The sequence below is a fragment of the Mus musculus genome, chromosome 18 (assembly GCF_000001635.26).
Source record: "Mus musculus strain C57BL/6J chromosome 18, GRCm38.p6 C57BL/6J".
NCBI classification, from domain to species: domain Eukaryota; kingdom Metazoa; phylum Chordata; class Mammalia; order Rodentia; family Muridae; genus Mus; species Mus musculus.
In genome coordinates, this window is record NC_000084.6 from 34,044,482 (window position 1) to 34,063,632 (window position 19,151).

Here is a 19,151-nt window from a genome sequence, read left to right on the forward strand (position 1 = left end):
AAATAAAGTCCTTCTTTGCTTTTCATGAAGATAGTGCAGAAAGGGAAGAAGGAAGCTCCTGCCCCTCCCAAAGCCGTAGCCAAAGTGAAGACCTTGAAAGATAAGAAGGTGAAAGCTGTTCACACAAAAAAGGAGAAGATCCACACATCCCCCACCTTCCGGTGACCCAAGACCCTGCGGCTCTGGAAGCAGCCCAAATATCCTGGAAAGAGGGCACCCAGGGGAGAGAAGCTTGACCCTACGCCATCATCAACCTCCCCTGACCACCGAGTCAGCCATGAGGAAGACAGAGGACAACAGCATGCTTGTGTTTGTGGTGGGTATCAAGGCCAACGAACACCAGATTAAACAGGCCGTGAAGAAACTCTATGACAGCGATGTGGCCAAAGTCAATACCCTGTTAAGGCCTGACGGAGAGAAGAGGGCATATGTTTGGTTGGCTCTTAATTATGAGGCTCTGGACGCTGCCAACAAGATTGGGATCCTCTAAACTGAGACCAGATGGCTAATTCTAAATATACACAATTTTCCACCAAAAAAAAGTCATTCCTCATGGGATAGATTATTAATCCATGAGTTCTTGATCTTAAAATAAAGCTTTGGACTCTAACCAATAAGGCCCTGGAATTGGCCATGCAAAAAATAAATTATTTTAGTTTTAATTAATAAAAGTTTTGCTATGCCTTGAAATACCATAAATTCAAAATGAAATAATTGTGACACTTTAAAAAGTCCAATTATGTTTGGTCTATAACAAAAATAGTTGCTTTTAAGTACTTAAAAGAAATTCTAAGGTATGGAGAGATGGCTCGGTAACTAAGAACATGTACTGCTCTTGCAGAGGAACCAAGTTCAGCTCCCAACACCCACATCAGGAGGCTCACACCTCACGTAATGCCAAGTCCCGGGGGTCCACCGCCTCTAGTCTCATTGCACACCTGCACTCATGTGCACACACCCACATACAGACATATGTTTGCATAATTAAAAATAATAAAATATTTTTTTAAATTTGCGTACGCGCTTTAGTACTACAAGTGATAAAAACTGAAAAAGCAAAACCTTTCTATAAGACGTAATTATAAAACAAATATGTCACACAGAAGAATAGAAAAATATTTATTTTAAGCATAAAAAGCAAATCATGATACAGGGGAGCTGGCTCAGTGGTTAAAAAGCACTCGCTGCTCAAGCATGAGGACCTGAGTTCAAATCCCTAGCACTTCCACAAGAAACCCCAGGGATGGCCACCTGTACACTTGCAACCTCGGAGCTGGCTGCCAGCATAGCCCCAGGTTCAGTGAAACATGCTGTCTCGAGGGAATAGGGCAGAACAAGACATCAGATATCCACTTCTGGCTTCCATGTACGCACGAGCATGTACAGCTGCACACACATGTGCAATACATCACACACACACAGGCATTGGCAGTTTTTCCACATACAAGAAAGACTTACTAAGGTGTGAGGACTTGTCATCATGTTTGAGTAAGACTCATGTTTGGTGCCTAGAGGTTGAAAATTTAACAGTGAAGTACACAGATCCTGTGTACACAGATCTGTGAGCTGTGGAGTAACCAGCTATTCTGGGACGCAAATTATCCACATCAAAGCACATCCCGTGATGGATGTACACAGAGATTCAAATTCTCTCCAGTGCAGCATTTACCTGAGACCTCTATGTATGAGCTGCCTCTCCCTCCAGCTTCTCTGCGGGATGTGAGAGATAACAGCCTTTAGAATGAGCCAGCTCAGTGGGATGCAGGCAGGAGGCGCCTTCCTTTCTCTCGTACTTTGATCTTTGGGTATCTTCTGTCAGATCTTCCTTCTCTACCCCAGGAAGAGAGGGCTTCAGCATATCCCAAAGATTTTCAAACCTTTTCAGATTTTAAAAGGGTTTTCTTATTGGGTCCAGGATTAATGAGTACAGTGTGATAAAAATGAAAACTTTAATCTCCCCGGCGTCTGTCCATCGATACAGCCAGCAATAGGGAAGAGGAAAGAGTCAGCTCTGCCCATTATATCTTCACAAATCTCAACTCATATTCTGCATTTTCCTCTTCCACAGACTGTGCAACCTTTGTTCCTTGGGGTCAAATGAGGTAGAAGAGACAGGCCATGGGTGTGTCCATCAACACTCTAAATCACTGTAACAAAATAGCCAAAATAAATAGCTTACAGGAGAAAGGACTTATTCTGGCTCACCATTTCAGAGCTTCCCATCTATACTCCTGGTCCTTTCTCCCTGGCTTGTGGCGGCACTGTTCATCATGGTGGAAAGACATGGCAGAGGCAGTGTAAGAAGCAATGGGGGGCTTTGCAGACACCAATGTCGATTTTTCACTGCTTGCTGCAGCCAAGGTCAACCCCACCCTGTTCTTTGACTTCTCAGCCGATAAAGAGCCCTTGGGCCACATTTCCTTCAAGCTGTTTGCAGACAAAGTTCCAAAGACAGCAGAAAACTCCCATGCTCTGAGCACTGGAGAGAAAGGATTTGGCTCTAAGGGTTCCTTCCTTCACAGAATGATTCCAGAATTCATGTGCCTGGATGGTGACGTCACATGTCATAATGGCATTGGTGGCAGGTCCATCTATGGAGAGAAATTTGAGAATGAGAACTTCATCCTGAAGCATACAGGTCCTGGCATCTTGTCCATGGCAAATGCTGGACCAAACACAAACGGTTCCCAGGTTTTTTATCTGCACTGCCAAGACTGAATGGCTAGATGGCAAGTATGTGGTCTTTGGGAAGGTGAAAGAAGGCATGAACATTGTGGAAGCCATGGAACACTCTGGGTCCAGGAATGGCAAGACCAGCACTGTTGGCACTGTTGTTCCTGCTCCCTGCACAGCAGTGCATTGAAGTTGCTTTCATCTGGAATGGGAAGCCCTTCTATATTATATCCCCAGATACATCCATCACAGGATGTGCTTTGATGTGGCTAATTTGTGTCCCAGAATAGCCCCTCTCTCTGCCCTGCTTAAGGCAACCTCACAGGATTTCACACCCTAGAAGCCTCTAGGCATGAGTCAGGCCCCAGACCCTCCGACCCTAGGCAGTCACAAGTTAGAATCTTCTGTGAGGCCTTACTGCCTCCATTCCAGGGCTGTTCATTCCTAAGAGGTTAGACTTGCCATAAGAGAGGCTTGCACCCCCACTACTGGGAGGCCATAGCATAGGTCTCAATGCACTAGGCTTCCATGAAGTACCCATGCTGCTTAAAACTACAAGAGATAGCATGGTAAGTTTGGAATTGTCTCTTTGCAGATCCTAAGGAATTGTCTAGCATCTCTCTTTACAACAGAGGGGCTCTTTCCATACATTTCTCAACACTTAGGACTCAGATAAAACCAAGAAAAATCTTATTCCTTTGTGATATGCCATACCCTCACACCTGTTAACAAATATGTTTCATTTATTGCTTCTGCTTAATTCTAGAGCATAATACTGAAAAATGAAATGGCAAACTCCTTTTGAGTATTTTTTTTACTTTCTGCTCAAACATGCCAAGAGCATAGAGGCCTTTAGACTAAGCGGGCTGGGTGGCAGTGGTTCACATTATGAATCCCAGCACTTGAGAGGCAGAGGCAGGTGGGATCTCTTAAGTTTAAGGCCATACTGGATACAGAGTGACCAGGATAGCCAGGGCTACGTGGAAAGACCTGTCTCAAAACAATAGCAATAACAACAACAAAAATCAGACTAAAAGAATGTTCACATCAGTCTTCTTCCCACGGTGACATAAACTAGAGTTGACAGCACCATCCTTATTTGCTAATGTGAGTACAGGCCGGCCGGAAGGGTTTGCTCCGTTCTGGTTAACAAGAAGAGAGGCAGAGATGAAGAGATGAAGGGAAGAGATGTGAGGGAACATGGCGGAGTCTGGGTGATGTTCCCTTGGCCAGATGAAGATTTGAGTTTGAGTCTTATGGAAAGAGTAGCTGTCGGCAGACACCTGTGCATCCTCTGTCATAGGATACGGAGAGCATGAGGCATACAGATGCTGTCAGTGTGGCTTCCATGCTCTGAGCACTGGAGAGAAGGAGAGTACACCTGTCCAGGTAAGTACAGGGCACCGTGTACCTGTGGAACACTAAGAACTCAGAAAAGAAGAGTGTAATTTGGGGTTAAAGTTTTGAGGGAGGAGGAGGCAGCACCTGTGGCATAGAGATCAGGACAGTCTAGGTGGCCCTCCATGACCTCTGTGGATATCAGTAAGGCAGTTCCTGCCATAGTTCACAGGGGGAAGTCATCCAGGTACCTTCTATGCCCTTCAATGGGTTCCCTTGGTTCAGCTTCCCTTCACATGCAAATCTTTGGATTCAACCAAGCCAAAATAACCCAAAATCCTCTATATAAAATAGGAGAGACAGAGAGAGAGAGAGAGAGAGAGAGAGAGAGAGAGAGAGAGAGAGAGAGAGAGAGAGAGAGAGAGAGAGAGAGCGCTTGAATACCAATTCCCAAATAGAAAAGAAAAACATAAAAGCCACCAGACTATTGCATACATTTGTTTGTTTGTACTGGGCAGAAACATCTAGAACTCTGAGCCTTCACAGTTCGTGATCTACCTGCCAGCTGCCCCAGCTTCTGCATGTGAGAAGCAAGATGAACCTTTACTGCTCACCGACTTACGTGATGGCTGCTCTGCCTTCTGGAGATCTCTTGAAAGACCTCAGATCCACACCAGAGCAGAGCGGTTGTTCTGTGGCCATGGGGATGCTTTCACTATCATTGTTGGGGCTTTAGTGACTGTTGAAGCCCACACTTAGGAGCTCGGCCACGTGTCAGTCGTTAATGACTTAGCAGGCTCTGGTCCCTGCAGTGCTGGATGTCTTAACTCAATTTCATGGCATCGATTTCACACAGGGAATCTGCCCTTCATAATTCTTATCCTGTATCAGACCTGGTGCCTACACACCTGTGGTTTCTATTTCAAAGGAACATAGAACAGACTAAGCCAGAACAAATGTGAAGACGATGTCTTTTTCTCACGGTTACAGGACCTGACTCTATAACTAAACTATGCTTTGTAGTGAGAGCGGAATCTCAGCAAAAATGTATTTTCCCCCTCAATCAAGGGCTGTTTGTTGAGGCATTGTTGTTGAATATCTACATAGGAATTATCATGGCAGTTTATCATTCCGGTTCATGTCCTGGATGGAGGTGAGTGCCCATCATATTCTGGTCCAACAGCATAATTGGCAGGGCCCACCACAAAATACGAGGTTCCTTGATCAAAATCTTTTAAGATGCTACTAAAGATACTAAAATATAGCAACTTTGCTATGACCCAAGTTGGTCTTGAGCTCCTGAGCTCCAGCTCTCCATCTGCCTCAGCCACTCAAGTCCTAGAGCTATTGGGATGCCCCAGCAGGCCTGGGACATTTTTTGGGTTTTACATTGCTGGCTATAAAGGTCGATAGATTGTGGGCTAAGTGAACCTTGCCACCAGACAGAGCAACTGGTAAGACAAAGCAGGATCAGACTCCCAGGGAATCTCAGAATTGAGAATGGCAGGTGTGGGTCCAGCTCCCTGGCAAACCACCTGATCTGAAATACCATGACACCCCACCAAGAAGACCATGACAATCAGTCAGGTAGGGACAACATCTGAAGTCCTTCCCCAGGCAAGCAGAACATCCTAGCATCTCAGACTGACCCGAGGGGAAGCATCTACCCCTGAATCTCTCTCTACTCTCAAAGTGTTTACAAAGCCCCTATCCACATGGAATAAAGTGCACAAGTTAGTTCACCAAGAATCATCTGAGAGAGGCTGTAACACTCTGGGGAAGAGTTTTCTTTCCCAAAACATTCAGCCCTGAACCTTGGATGCACCAGCAAGCCTGGCTCACACCCACGCCACTGCTGCCAGCTGTAGCCACTACCTGCCGCTTGCCTAGTGACTGACACTGGCTGCAGCTCTTGGCTGCTGCTGCTGCTCACCACAGCCTGCCACCACTGCTGCTGCTGGCACTGGCGCTGCTCTGGTAACAGGAGAGACCTTGGCTACCTGCCCTGCATGGGCTTCCCTTGGGAGAGCTGCAACACTCTGACCGATCCGGCCAGACCAGCAAGCGTCCCGAGGAAACTTTCATTCCAGCCAGACAAGAGATCCTTGGAATGTATCCTGGAGACTGCTATCACTGACTGCATTCTGCCTGCACTGAGAGGCCATAACACCCCAGTGTGGAGGCAGATAGGCAGCCCTGCAATAGATGAGCATTTAACCGACATTTACACTCAGGGAATTTTGTAACTTGTATGTTGTAGTTGAATTCATATGTTGAAGTATTGCACAAAATGAACTCGGCACTTTTTGTTTTTACTCCCTGATCCATGTATATTCTGCCAGTGCACTCTCTTTACCTCAGTGGTGAGGGAAATGGGCTTAAAAGCCAAGGAAGAAGGGTTGTCCTCTTGTTCCTGTCATGGTGTGCATTGCGGTTTCCAATGCAAACAGCTGACACAGGGAAGAAACAATAAAGAAGGCTAGGTAAGCTTTCTCTCTGCTTTATTTTCTCTCATATTTATTATATTTCATTTTATATATTTTAATTGAATATACTATTAACATATTATACTTTATATATATTATATTATTGCCTTTTATATTTCTCTCTTCTGTAGCAAGAGCTAAAAAGTTGGCAAGTAAGTAGGATTCTTAGGAATTGCCATCTGGGAGATATAGATTCAGGTGCTCTGAATTGAGGTTGCGAATCCTCGTTCCTGTGAACCCCATGTCCTGTCTGCAGGCAGAACAGTGTTGGGTTATTTGGGTGTAGCCATCTTATTCAGTCATAGGTATAATGCAATTAACTTGTTCTTGCTTTGATTTCCCCCTGAGGCCTGTGCTTGTGCGGTGTGGTGGACACTGTGTGTGAACAAGGCAACAGTGAGGAAGGAAGGACTCACGGGTCACGTGCATCTCTGTGTTCACGTGCCGGCTCTATTGTTCCATCAAGTTCACAGATAAAGTTATTAAGACTTTCAAGACAGGGGCTGGAAAGATGGCTCAGTGGCTAGGAGCACTTGCTGCTCTTCTAGAGGACCTAGGGTTCAATTCCCAGCACCCTCATGGCAGCTCAAAACTGTCTATAACCTCAGTTCCAGGGCACCCTTGGGTACCAGGAACCCATACATGTAAAACAAAATAGTTAAACAAAGTAAAGGCTTTCAAGATGACAGCATTAGCTATTAAACCGAACACAGGACTTTTCTGGGCCCTAGGCTCCTGCATGGCACCACATGTTGTATTCCCATGAAGATGGCCTTCCTATACCATCATGCAGGAGTTGCTTTTCTCAGTAGTTTACACATTTTAATGAATTTAACCCTTTCAACGGGTCCACGATTGGTATTTGGTCTCTATTTTATTTTCTGGCTACAACTATTTGGCCTAGAACTGTATGGCCAAAATATCATCAGGCATGGTAGCAAGTACCTTTACCCACTGAGCATCTGACTGGCTCAGAAATGCCACAGACTTTAAAGAGTTCTGTTGTGGATTTGATCTAATGCTTGTATTATTTTAATTGGATTCCCAAAACTGCACAAGAGTCCCCATGTGAGACTCTGAGAGTCCCCGCCCCCCGTTGGTTCTGATTGGTAAATAAAGTTGCTAATGGCCAATGGCTGGGCAGGGAGACAGAGGCAGGACTTTAGGATTGAGGGAAGGGGGAGAAAAGGAGACTTAGGGAGGAAGGATGCTGGGAAGGGAGCAGGACCAAGCCTGAGAAGTGTGGGACAGAGAGACAGTGTGGCCTCAGCCCCTCCCCCACCCCCCAAAACTAGGTCTAGGGCAACAAGATGAAATATAGATTTTAGTAAGTAGTAACTCAGGAGTATCAGAGGAGAGTATGCTCCACATGGAGGTTTGGGAGTGGCCCAACCATTGAGCTCTTTAAGGCATACTAAAATGTAAGGCTCTGAGTGTGTGTGTTGTGTGTGTGTGTGTTGTGTGTGTGTGTGTGTGTGTGTGTGTGTGTGTGTGCGCGCGCGCATTGGGGTGGGAATGCCTGCAGCCACCACCAGGAAAATTGAGTAGAATTAATTGCTTACTGCAACAAAGTTCTTAGGACAAAAAAATTGGCAACGAGACAGTTATTTCGTTATTTTAAGTCTACATAGATCACAATGTGCAGGCTGAAAGTCTTGCTAACTAACAACCAAGAATTGCCTCATCCATCTTTTTGCTCTATGGTCCTCAGACAGCTGCTCCAAGCATCAGACTCCCTTTCCAAGGAGAAAGGAAGCAAGCCGCTTTTCCTCAGCATGTCCTCGGCTGAGGGACAGTAAGGAAACGCAGAGGGAAGGGTCACCGTAACAGACACGGCCCCGCCCCTACAATGTCCACTTCCGCTCTAACCTTTGATCCGAAGCTCTTCCATTCTCCCTCTCTCAGTTCACACGGGACACTGATCCTTTCTTCTACAGAAACAGGTCGGAACTGTCATCTAGCTCCTAGTGGAGATCAAAGGCCAGGTCTCCAGTCCACATGTCCTTATGAGCACTTGTTGAAAAGCTAAGATGTCTGCTCTGAACACGTGCGCTGTGCGGTGGGGGAGGAAGAAAGGCAAACTGCCGTCTGCTCTGTAAAGTCACGGATGGAGGAGGCAGGCCACATTTCATCCTGCAGACAGCAGGAATGAGGCCCTGCTGCTTAGACTGGGGGTTTCTTTTCTCTGACCCTGGCTTTGCCCTCTGGGAAAAATCTCCCTTGTCTTCTGGCTGTATATCATGAAGGAGACGTTTCCTGTGAACTCTCATTTAGCTCCACCTGAAAGCAACATTTCCCTGGACGCATCTCAGCATCTGCAGCCATGTTTCTGTAGGTTTAAATTCAACCTTGCAGGCTGTCAGTGACAGGTTGCTAACCTGCCCAAGCTCTTTTTGTTTCTCTGACGAATTTCCTTGTTTTGCGTTTGCTTTTGCGGTATGCTTTCCCTGGGATAACTAGGCTTCTGTGTGGGGCTTCTTTGATTTGTTCCTTCCAAACCAATCTCGGCCCTACTCTCAGCCTTGACAAGCAGACCTGGGCACGCCTCAGTGATTTTCTTGCCTCTGATTTTTCTGTTGTGCTGGGATCTGAAGCTGCTCAGAGCAAGCATGAGATCAGAGCATCTTTTAGCCAATCCTCCTCAGTGTGTTATCCTGGGCCTGCTCCTGCCCAGCAGCCGTCTTAGCTAACAGCTTCCTCCCTTACCTCGCCCTTCTGGGCCAACAATAGCAGTGTTTCTCTGTGAGTATGTCTCTGTGTCTCTGTCTCTGTCTGTCTCTCTCCTCCCTATATCTTCAAATCACTCAATTCCAGGATTCTACTATTTCCTGCCAGTATCGTATTTGCTACAACATCCAATATATTTGTCTCTAGTCAAATGTGTGTGTAGCTATTATGCATCCAGGAGAAAACGGCATGACATCTTCAAAAGTTCAAGAATGTGGAACTTGTTCTCAGTAGATGGAGAATGAAATCATTTGAAGGTTATAATTATTATACAGCTAAAACTATTATTAGCATACAGATAACAGCCATATAAAAACTGGGCATGGTAGCCTTTAATCCCAGCACTCAGGATACAGAGGCAAAAAGATTATGAGTTTGAGGACAGCCTGGTCTACAGAGCAAGTTCCAGAACAGCCAGGACTATACAGAAAAACAAAAACAAAAACAAATCAAACAAACAATAAAAAGGCATACAAAATATTTTTAAATGTTACGATGCCTGATGCTGTTCAAATTCATGAGTGGTTTTAAAAATTAATGGGAGGTAAGCCAGGGAGGGAAGTCCCACCTGTAATCCTAGCTCTAAGAGAACTAACAATGTGAGGCCAACCTCAGCCACATAGCAAGAGCCTGCTGGGGATGAGGGGCAGAGGAGACTAGTGAGAGGCCGCTGCATCGTTATCTCTTCCATCTTACAGCTGAGGAAAACAAGTCATGGAGAAGCTAAGCAACTTTGACTTGGCCAGACAACAAGCCACAGATCTGGGATTTGAACTCAAGAAGTTAAAAGCCTAGGCTCTCAATTCACCAACACTCTGGACCGTATCAGGATAGAAGTGGGGCTTTATACAAGTTGGTGGAAGATAATGCAAGCATTTCAAACAGCAAATCCTAAAAGTTGAAACCACATAGTGTCCTATAATTAACTGCTCACAGTTAAATAAAGAAACAGTTTTGAAACTAAGTAAGAAACTCACGATCTTCTGCAAACCCATGCAGGATTGTGTGAGGCCTGAGGGCAGCGCAGGATGAGCCACCGAGTGCAGGCTAATCTGGCTCCTCGGTGGTCTAACACCGGGAGATTCCCTGTATAGCTTCAATTTTGGTGTCATTGCTTTTATGTGTCTGTATTCTAGCGTATGAGCTCATCAAATAGAAGAAATTATGCCTTATTCATCTCTAATTCTCTGTACTATGGATCCTTTAGTGAAAGGCCAATTAACAATTAATTCATAAGCATCCACGTGATCACAGCTTTAATTTATGCTTCCACAGAGCTGGCTGGACTGTAAGGAGACTTGTCAGGTTTGTCGTTGGCCACTACATATTTTAGAGGCCAATTTGTAAATTTACTCAAAACAGTACTGAAACAAATAGTAAGGTTTGATATAAACTTCCATAAGAAGCTAGGCATCGATAAGAAAAAACTGGTTTCTTTAAAAATTGAACTTTAAGGGGGGAAAACAATCAAAAATTTTTTTCTTTTAAATCAATTATCCTAAAAGTGTTCTCATTTATAGCAAGCTCAGTTGGCTCCTCTATGTGACTCCTCCCAGGCCAGAGAAACACATGGAGCCCTGATCACTGTATCTGTAGGCTGCAGAGACGGTGTGGGGACAGACCACAACTGTCGCTCACCTATTTCTCTCTGAGTGCAGCAAAAACATGACCAGAGGGTTTGTTCATCTCTCTTCTTCCTCGTCCAGTGGCCTGGGAGTGTTGGTAGGAGCTGGTTTTAAATTTTCAAAAGTAGACTTTCTAAAAAAGATTTTATTTATTTATTTATTATATGTAAGTACATTGTAGCTGTCTTCAGGTCTCATTATGGGTGGTTGTGAGCCACCATGTGGTTGCTGGGATTTGAACTCAGGACCTCTGGAAGAACAATCAGTGCTCTTAACCGCTGAGCCATCTCTCCAGCCCCAAAAGTAGACTTTTAGTTTAGAGACAACTGTAGATCTTACCCAGTTGTAAGAAGCACCCTTTAGCCATTTCCCTCCCACTGGGAACATCTAATCAAACTGTAGCAGTGTACGCTATCAAAACCAACCTTTCTGGTTGTTAGAAATTAGAGCTTCTTCCAGCTTCCATTGGAGAAACCTGGGACTGGCCAAAGTACCTAAAGTAAGTAATGGCAGAGTGCTTGTCCCTAAATGGAACAAGCTGTATCATCTCCTCCAAGGCCCAGGGAGCATCACAGAGTGGGTAGGAGGGATGTAGGAGCTGGAGGATGGGAGATGCACAGCTCAAAGTCTTCTGGGTGGAAGATGACCATTGTTCTTGTGAATTCACTTCAGGTACAGTGACCTGCACAAGATTGGATGGAGGAGGGGCAGTGAGGTCTCTCCCAGGAAATGCTGGCACTAAGCATTGCTTGGGAAGGGAGTATCATGTTGCTCAGAGCCCTGGCTGCTGATAAATTGCCCTGCTCCAATTAATAGCCACAAACACACACACAAACACACACACACACACACACACACACAGGGAATTCTAATCAAATGCAGTAGGTCACACATAACAAGGAGTCACAAAGGAAGAGGAGTAACTTCTTGAGAAGAAGGGATCACTGGAAGAATTAGGAGACGAGGGGATAAAGATAGCCAACACTTATGTCAAATGCAAAACTGTCAAACCATAAAAAGAAAACATCAGGGCTGGAGAGATGGCTCAGAGAGTAAGAGCATTAGTTGTTCTTCCAGAGGACCTGGGCTCAATTCTCAGCACCCACATGGCAATTTGTGGAGTGGTGGGAGGTGATTTCCACCTGCATAGGACTGCAGGAGTTCTGCCACACCTCCTGGGCACCTGGCGCCTGTCACGCAGCTACAGCCTCCCTGAAGAGAGGTATGCAGCATCAATCATGTAGTAGCTGCACCAAGCCCTCCCACATGCAAATAAGGTTTCCCCAAACTCTCCGTCGAAGCCAATGAGAAGTACCTGTCAAAGCCTGAATCGTCCCCAAAACTGTATATAAGTCCTATCCAGGGAATAAAAGGTGCCCGAGACTTTTGTCCTAAGCTGTAACACTTGGTAAGAGATCTATCTGCTCTCTCGAAGCAAAGCGCTGCCTGAGGCTTTGCCCCACTCCTCACTGGCTAGTCGGCTTCTCATCAGCCCATTCCGACCCAACTCAGTGCAGGGTGGCGCGGAATTATGACCCAGCAGAGACAGAGGTGGAGCCGCCCGGTGCAGCAGAAGTAGGAAAGCAACTTCCCCTCCTTGCCTGCATTCCCTAACTTCTCAGGAACTCTCACAGCAGGCTGGTCAGAGATTTTCATGGAAAATCTCTGGTACTCAGGCCCACAGCAATTCACAACTGTCCGTAACTCCTGTTCTTAGGCATCCAACACACAGACATACATGGAGTCAAAACACCAATGCACATAAAATAAAAATAAATAAATTATTTTAAAAAATTAAAAGTCCAGAATATCGACATTGATCCAATTAAAATCTAGAAATGTCTGTGGTTTCCATCAGCGTGAGGATCCTGAGGCTGCCCTTCTATAGACCCTCTTTCCTCCTCCAATGTAGCCTAATACAGTCTTAAATAATCTTTGCTGCATGTGCATAAATAGGTCATTTCAATGGAATTCTGCCAGGCAACCTCTTGATTGTCGTTCTTCACTGAGCACAGCTCTCTGTAGCCACCTAGATTGTGTGAATACTGCTGAGTGGTATTTTATGGAGTTTCTGCATCACAGTTTATTTAGTTCTCTAGCTACTCAAGGACACTTGGGTTATTTTCACCCTTATTGTACAGCACAGCTGTTATACATACATAAAACATCTATATATGTTGTATATGACATCTATGTGTATTTTCTATATGAATTGTATATGGTATATATGTCTCATATATAAGTGGTTTTATGTGCACATGCTTTTCATCCACCTGTGATAAATGCCTAAGAGCTTGATTTCTGAGCTGGTTATGATTTAGGTGTCATGAGAAACTGCCAAACTATTTTCCAGGGCTCATGCACTGTTTTACATTCTATAGTGGCTTGAATGAGATTTTCCCCTCTTAGACTCATATATATGAATGTTTGTTCCCAGTTGGTAGAATAGTTTGGAAAGGATCAGGAGGTGTGGCCTTGCTGGAGGAGGTGTGGCCTTGTTAGAGGAGGTGTGTTACTGGGGGTGAACTTAGAGGCTTCAAAAGCCCACATCATTCCCAGTTAGTGTCTCTCTCCCTCTCTCCTTTTCTCCCCCTTTCTCTTTCCCTCTGCCTTGTGATTGTTGTTCTGAGATGTGAGCTCTCAGCTACTGCTCCAGTGCCATACCTGCGCCTGCATGCTGCCACAATAGCAACCATGATAGTCATGGGCTCTAACCCTCTGGAACCATGAGCCCTAGGTTAAATGCTTTCTTTTATAAATTGGCTGGGTCTTGGTGTCTTGTCACAGCAATAGAAAAGTAACTAAGATACATTCCTACCAACAATACACAAGTGAACGTTTTCTCACACCCTCCCTGGTGTTGCTACTTTGTTTTAATAGTTACTGTTGCTATTGTGTTTTCATAGATCATTTTAATAGAATGTATGGTGATACTTAATTTTTTAGTAACATTTTAGAATCATTTTCTTTTCACAGAAAAATATACAGATGGTACATGGACTTCCCTTACACCCCCTAAATGACAGACATGTTCTAATTAATGAACCTACAGGTTGTGGCCAGCCAGTCTAAGGTTTAGGGCTCACTGTCAGTGTCTTGCACCCCATGGGATGGACAAGTGTGATAGTAGGCACGTACCATTGCAGTAGCATCCGGAGTGGCGTTACTGTCTGAAAGTCTTTTGTGGGGAAATGCTGATGTAGGAGAGGCTATGCATTTGGAAGGGCAGCATGGATGTGAGGTATCCCAACACTCCTCTCAATTTTCTGTAGACCTAAAATTGCTTTTTTTAAAAACATTTCTGCCGGGCAGTGGTGGTGCACACCTTTAATCTCATCACTTGGGAAGCAAGTGAGTTCGAGACCAGCCTGGTCTACAGAGTGAGTTCCAGGACAGCCAGGGCTATACAGAGAAAAAAACGAAAAAAAAAATTCCTTAAAATAAAAACCCTCTGTATTCTCTTTATTCATCCCTCTCTCCCTCATCGCCTAGCAACCATTCACTGTGGGTGTAATTTGCATTTCCATGTTCATGGTGTTGGGCATTGGTTTCTGTGCTTCCTTGCCACTTGTAGATTTTCTCTAAGGCAATCCCCTCTGTGGTCTTTGCTAATGCTCTAGTGCATGGTTGGCTCCTCTACCTTTGTGATCTAAGAGTCTCCCTGCACCCCAGACAGCAGCTCCCTGTTCGGATGCATGGCTTGTAAACGCTTCCTCTCAGATTGTAGCGTGGCTTCTTCTCAGCAGAGGTTTTCACGTAGTCAAATTTTCATTTTGGTGAAGTCTAATCTATTAGCTTGTTTTATTGACCACGCTTTCTGATGTTGAGCCTAAGGCTTTTTGCTAAGTCTTCGTTATCAAAGGGCTCCTCCTGGTTTTCTCCTCTCATAGTTACACACTTTATGGTTAAGTCTTGATCCACTTTGAACTTCTTTTCAACAGAAGGCACAAGATTTGTGTTAATACTCTCTGTCTCTCTTTCCTTCCCTCTATGTCTGCCTGCCCCAACCCCATGTGTTGAACATTATCTCCTCCATTAAATTAAACTCTTACTTGTCGAAGATGCAAAGAATGGTCACCTCTTTGCATGCTTGACTAGGTTTGTCATTCTGCTCCACTGGTCTGTGTGTGTCTCTTCTCCAATACTACACAGATCATTACTATCATGATGCAAAAGTTGAAATTGAGTGACTTATTGATCCTATTACATTAACTTTCTTTTTAAAGCTATTTTACTTCCTGTGCCTCTCAAAACAAATGAAATAATTTTGTCCACATCTACCAAAAAAAAAAAAAAGCTGGCATTTTGTCAGGAACACTGTCATCTTGTATGTTAATATGGAGACAGATACCTCTCACTTTCAATCCACAGCATGCTATATACATAGACTATATACATGTTTCCTAGGTAATCATGCTATGTCTTACATCCATGTGTTGACTGTAACTAGAGTGGCCTTGTTACTACAGGGCACTGGTGAAATCCCTGGCTCTCTTTCAGCCTCTTCTGAAACGTTATTTCAGGAAGAGAGGGAGAGGTGACAGCCCACAGTGAAGTGTTAAATGTCTCATTGAGCCCCACAAATGCAGAAGCCTAAACTTCCCACTTGGCATTTGCTGGCACAGGTAGTGCGAAGCCGCTGCATTTCCACACTGTTTGTTACTGTGTAAGTGTTCTCTCTTGACAAGTTTTTGTTTCATTTTGATCCTGCACAGATAAAGATTCCTTTGGATATGAACTTGTTGGGGTCGCTTTGTCTGTGTGTGGTTAGAAGTTTGGAGTTCGACCTGCTTCTTCAGTTCCAAGCCTAGGATGTGAAAGATCCGAGGACTGCATTGTCAGTTAGTTGTATTTCAAAGCTCTCAGGATCTCTACTTCTCACTGATGCTCAAACTCTGCTTACATTTATTTTATATATAATATAGGCTAGTTCTACATAATTGGAAAGAATGTAGAAATGAACTTATTTTTAAAAAATCTATCATTGTCTTAGTTTGGGTTTTATTAATATGAAGAGATATCGTGACCGAGGAAACTCATATAAAGAAAACATTTAATTGGGGCTGGGTTACAGTTCCAGAGGTTTAGTCCATTTTCATCATGGCAGGAAACATGGCAGCACGCAGGCAGGCATGGGGCTGAAGTTGCTGAGAGTTCTACAACTCAATCCAAAGGCAGCCAAGAGGAGACTGGACTTCTGCAGGCAACCAGGAGGAGGCTCTGTTCAGCTCTGGTCAGAACCTGAGCACAGGAGATCTCAAAACCTACCTACACAGTCACACACTTCCTTCAACAAGGTCATGCTTCCTCCAATTAGGTCACACCTCCTAATAGTGCCACTCCCTATGGCCAAGCATTCAAACACATCAATCCATGGAGTCAAACCTATTCAAACCACCAGACTCGTATATAGATTACATAAGTAAGCAGTGTAAATCAGTGAAGATTGAGATGATAGACAGTTTCAAGTCCAGCTGTGATGTCTTGGTTGTCAACCTGACTACATCTGTAATCCACTAAGACCCAAGCATCCTGGAAAGCCTGTGAGGGATTTTCTAGATTGGATCATCTGAGCTGGGAAGACCCACCCTCAATCTGAGCCAGGCCTTCTGGTGGCAACCATCAGAAAGGGATACAGAGAAGGAAATTGTTGCTGTTTGGCCTGCCTGCCCTCAACTCTCACTGACAACTCATGTCTTCAGGATTCTAACATAGACTGAAAACCAGCTCTCTACGAATCCTCTGGGACTCCAGCACTGAATGGGACTGCTTAGATATCTAGTCTTGTGGATTAAACAGCTACTCGATTCTTGGCCTTTCCATTAAGAGGCAGCCACTGTTGGACTACCTGAATAACAGCCTGTAAGCCACTCTAACACACACACACACACACACACACACACACACACACACCATCATACATTCATTCTGTTATTTCTGTTCCTTTACAAAACTCTGAATAATACACTAGCCTTTTTAAAAATAAGTTGAATTGGAAGGAGGGGCTCACGTAGTCCCTCCCTGTGGATCTATAGGCATACCTATGAAACCATACTCTACATATATGTATGCATATATGTATGAACATGTCACTACAATATACATGTATGAAAATCTCATAATGAAATCTATTAGTATGTAGTTACAGATATTTAATACATACTAGTAAACAACTTTTCAAAACATGGGTTAAATTGGTAAAACGCTAACAAGGAGGAAGAAGAGAAAGGACAGAGAGAGGGGAGTCACTTCTAAGATGATAGGAGTGAATATCTGGACCTGTGAGAAGAGAGTCTGGCACTTATGCCAGACCACTATGAGGACAATAGTGACACTATTTTGTCTGTGAGAACCTGAGTATTTGGTAATAACTTCAGATATATTGAGTTATTTACTTCACTGAGGCAAGTGCTGGCCATTAGTATTTTACAGAGGAGGCTGCCAGGGCTCAGAAAAATGATATACTATACCCAAGATTATATACTTAGTAAATAGTAGAGCCTGAGTTAAACTCGGGTCATTCAAAAATATATAAATATATATTACAATATATATTATATTTTTCATCACCAGATCTTATTTCAGGAAAGACAAAGAGTTCAGACTTTTATTTTCTAGCCAAGCAAGTGATGAGGTTACAGTCAATGCCTTAAGAGATGAATTAAGGGCTGGTGAGATGGCTCAGTGGGTAAGAGCACCCGACTGCTCTTCCAAAGGTCCGAAGTTCAAATCCCAGCAACCACATGGTGGCTCACAACCATCCGTAACGAGATCTGACGCCCTCTTCTGGAGTGTCTGAAGACAGCTACAGTGTACTTACATATAATAAATAAATAAATAAATAAATAAATAAATAAATAAATCTTTAAAAAAAAAAAAAAGAGATGAATTAAGTTGTAAAATCCATATTAAAAGAAGGTTGGCCTTTTGTAGTGGTTTGAGTGAAAATGGCCCCCATAAACTCATAGGGAGTAACGGTATCACTGGAAGTGTGGCCTTGTTGGAGTAGGTGTGGCCTTGTTGGAGTAGGCGTGGCCTTGTTGGAGTAGGTGTGGTCTTGTTGGAGTAGGTGTGGTCTTGTTGGAGTAGGTGTGACCTTGTTGGAGTAGGTGTGGTTTTGTTGGAGTGGGTGTGGTCTTGTTGGAGTAGGTGTGGCCTTGTTGGAATAGGTGTGGCCTTGTTGGAGTAGGTGTGGTTTTGTTGGAGTAGGTGTGGTCTTGTTGGAGTAGGTGTGGCCTTGTTGGAATAGGTGTGGCCTTGTTGGAGTAGGTGTGGTCTTGTTGGAAGAAGTATGCCACTGAGGGACAGGCTTTGAGGTCTCAGAAGCTCAAGCCAAGCCTAGTGGCTCACTTGCTCTTACTGCTGCCAGCTGATCCATAAATAAATAAATAAATAAATAAGAAAACAAAGTAGCTGAGACATAAGTTTAAAGAAAAAGAAAACATACTTTTTAAAAAGTACTTTGTTGGAAAGATGGCTCAGCAGTTCAGAGCACTGGCTATTCTTCCAGACGCTCTGGATTCCATTCCAGCAACCACATGGCAGCACACAACTCCATGTCTGTAACTCCAGGTTCAGGGCATCTGACACCTTCGCACAGAGATATGTGCAGGCAAAACACTAATGCACATAAAATAGAATTTAAATTTTTTTAAACTTTTCAAGACAGGGTTACTCTGAGTAGCCTGGCTGTCCAGGAACTCACTTTGTACCAGGCTAGCCTCAAACTCACAGAGATCCACCTGCCTCTGCCTCCTGAGTACTGGGATTAAAGGTGTGTACCACCACTGCCCAGCTAAATACTTTTTTAAAAAGTGTTTTGTTGATGTTAGTAATACTACTTTAATATTAAGTAAAAAATTAAGAAAATATTTGGCTGATTAAAAGTTAGAATGAGATGCCTGCAGCTCACCAATCAGTTGCCAGGACTTGGTAATATCTAAACATAATTAACCCAGAGTAAACCTGCCACCTCCACCATGGCCAGAATATTTAATACAATAGGAGATAATCTATGGTTACCTTCAGGACTATGTCATGCAATAATGACACAATTCAACGTAACCAAAAGATTTAGGGTCACTAGCTACAAAGCTTAATTTTCAGTATACACCTATAAGGATACTACTGATATTTGTCAAGGAAGTCAAGAATTAATGTCTATTTACTGTAGTTTATTTTCCAGGCCCTTGCTTGATTCAACCTGACTCAGTCAATTACAGCATATGTCATATATTTTTACAGAAAGTACTTAATTTATTTTAGGGGAAAGGGAAAGAATTTAATTGCACAAGTGCCTAGA

The 19,151-nt window shown here is 43.8% G+C and overlaps 1 long non-coding RNA gene and 1 pseudogene across 1 annotated transcript; one reads left to right on the forward strand and one right to left on the reverse strand.

Annotated features, from left to right (window-relative positions):
• Window positions 1-1,095: 1,095 nt before the first annotated feature.
• Window positions 1,096-8,654, reverse strand: Gm50265. The gene is made up of 2 exons (XR_003952558.1): window positions 8,367-8,654; window positions 1,096-2,591 (listed from the first exon to the last, which is right to left on the reverse strand). It is a non-coding gene; the product is annotated as a predicted gene, 50265 (long non-coding RNA).
• Gm6052 (predicted gene 6052) lies at window positions 2,315-2,819 on the forward strand (annotated as a pseudogene).
• Window positions 8,655-19,151: the final 10,497 nt, after the last annotated feature.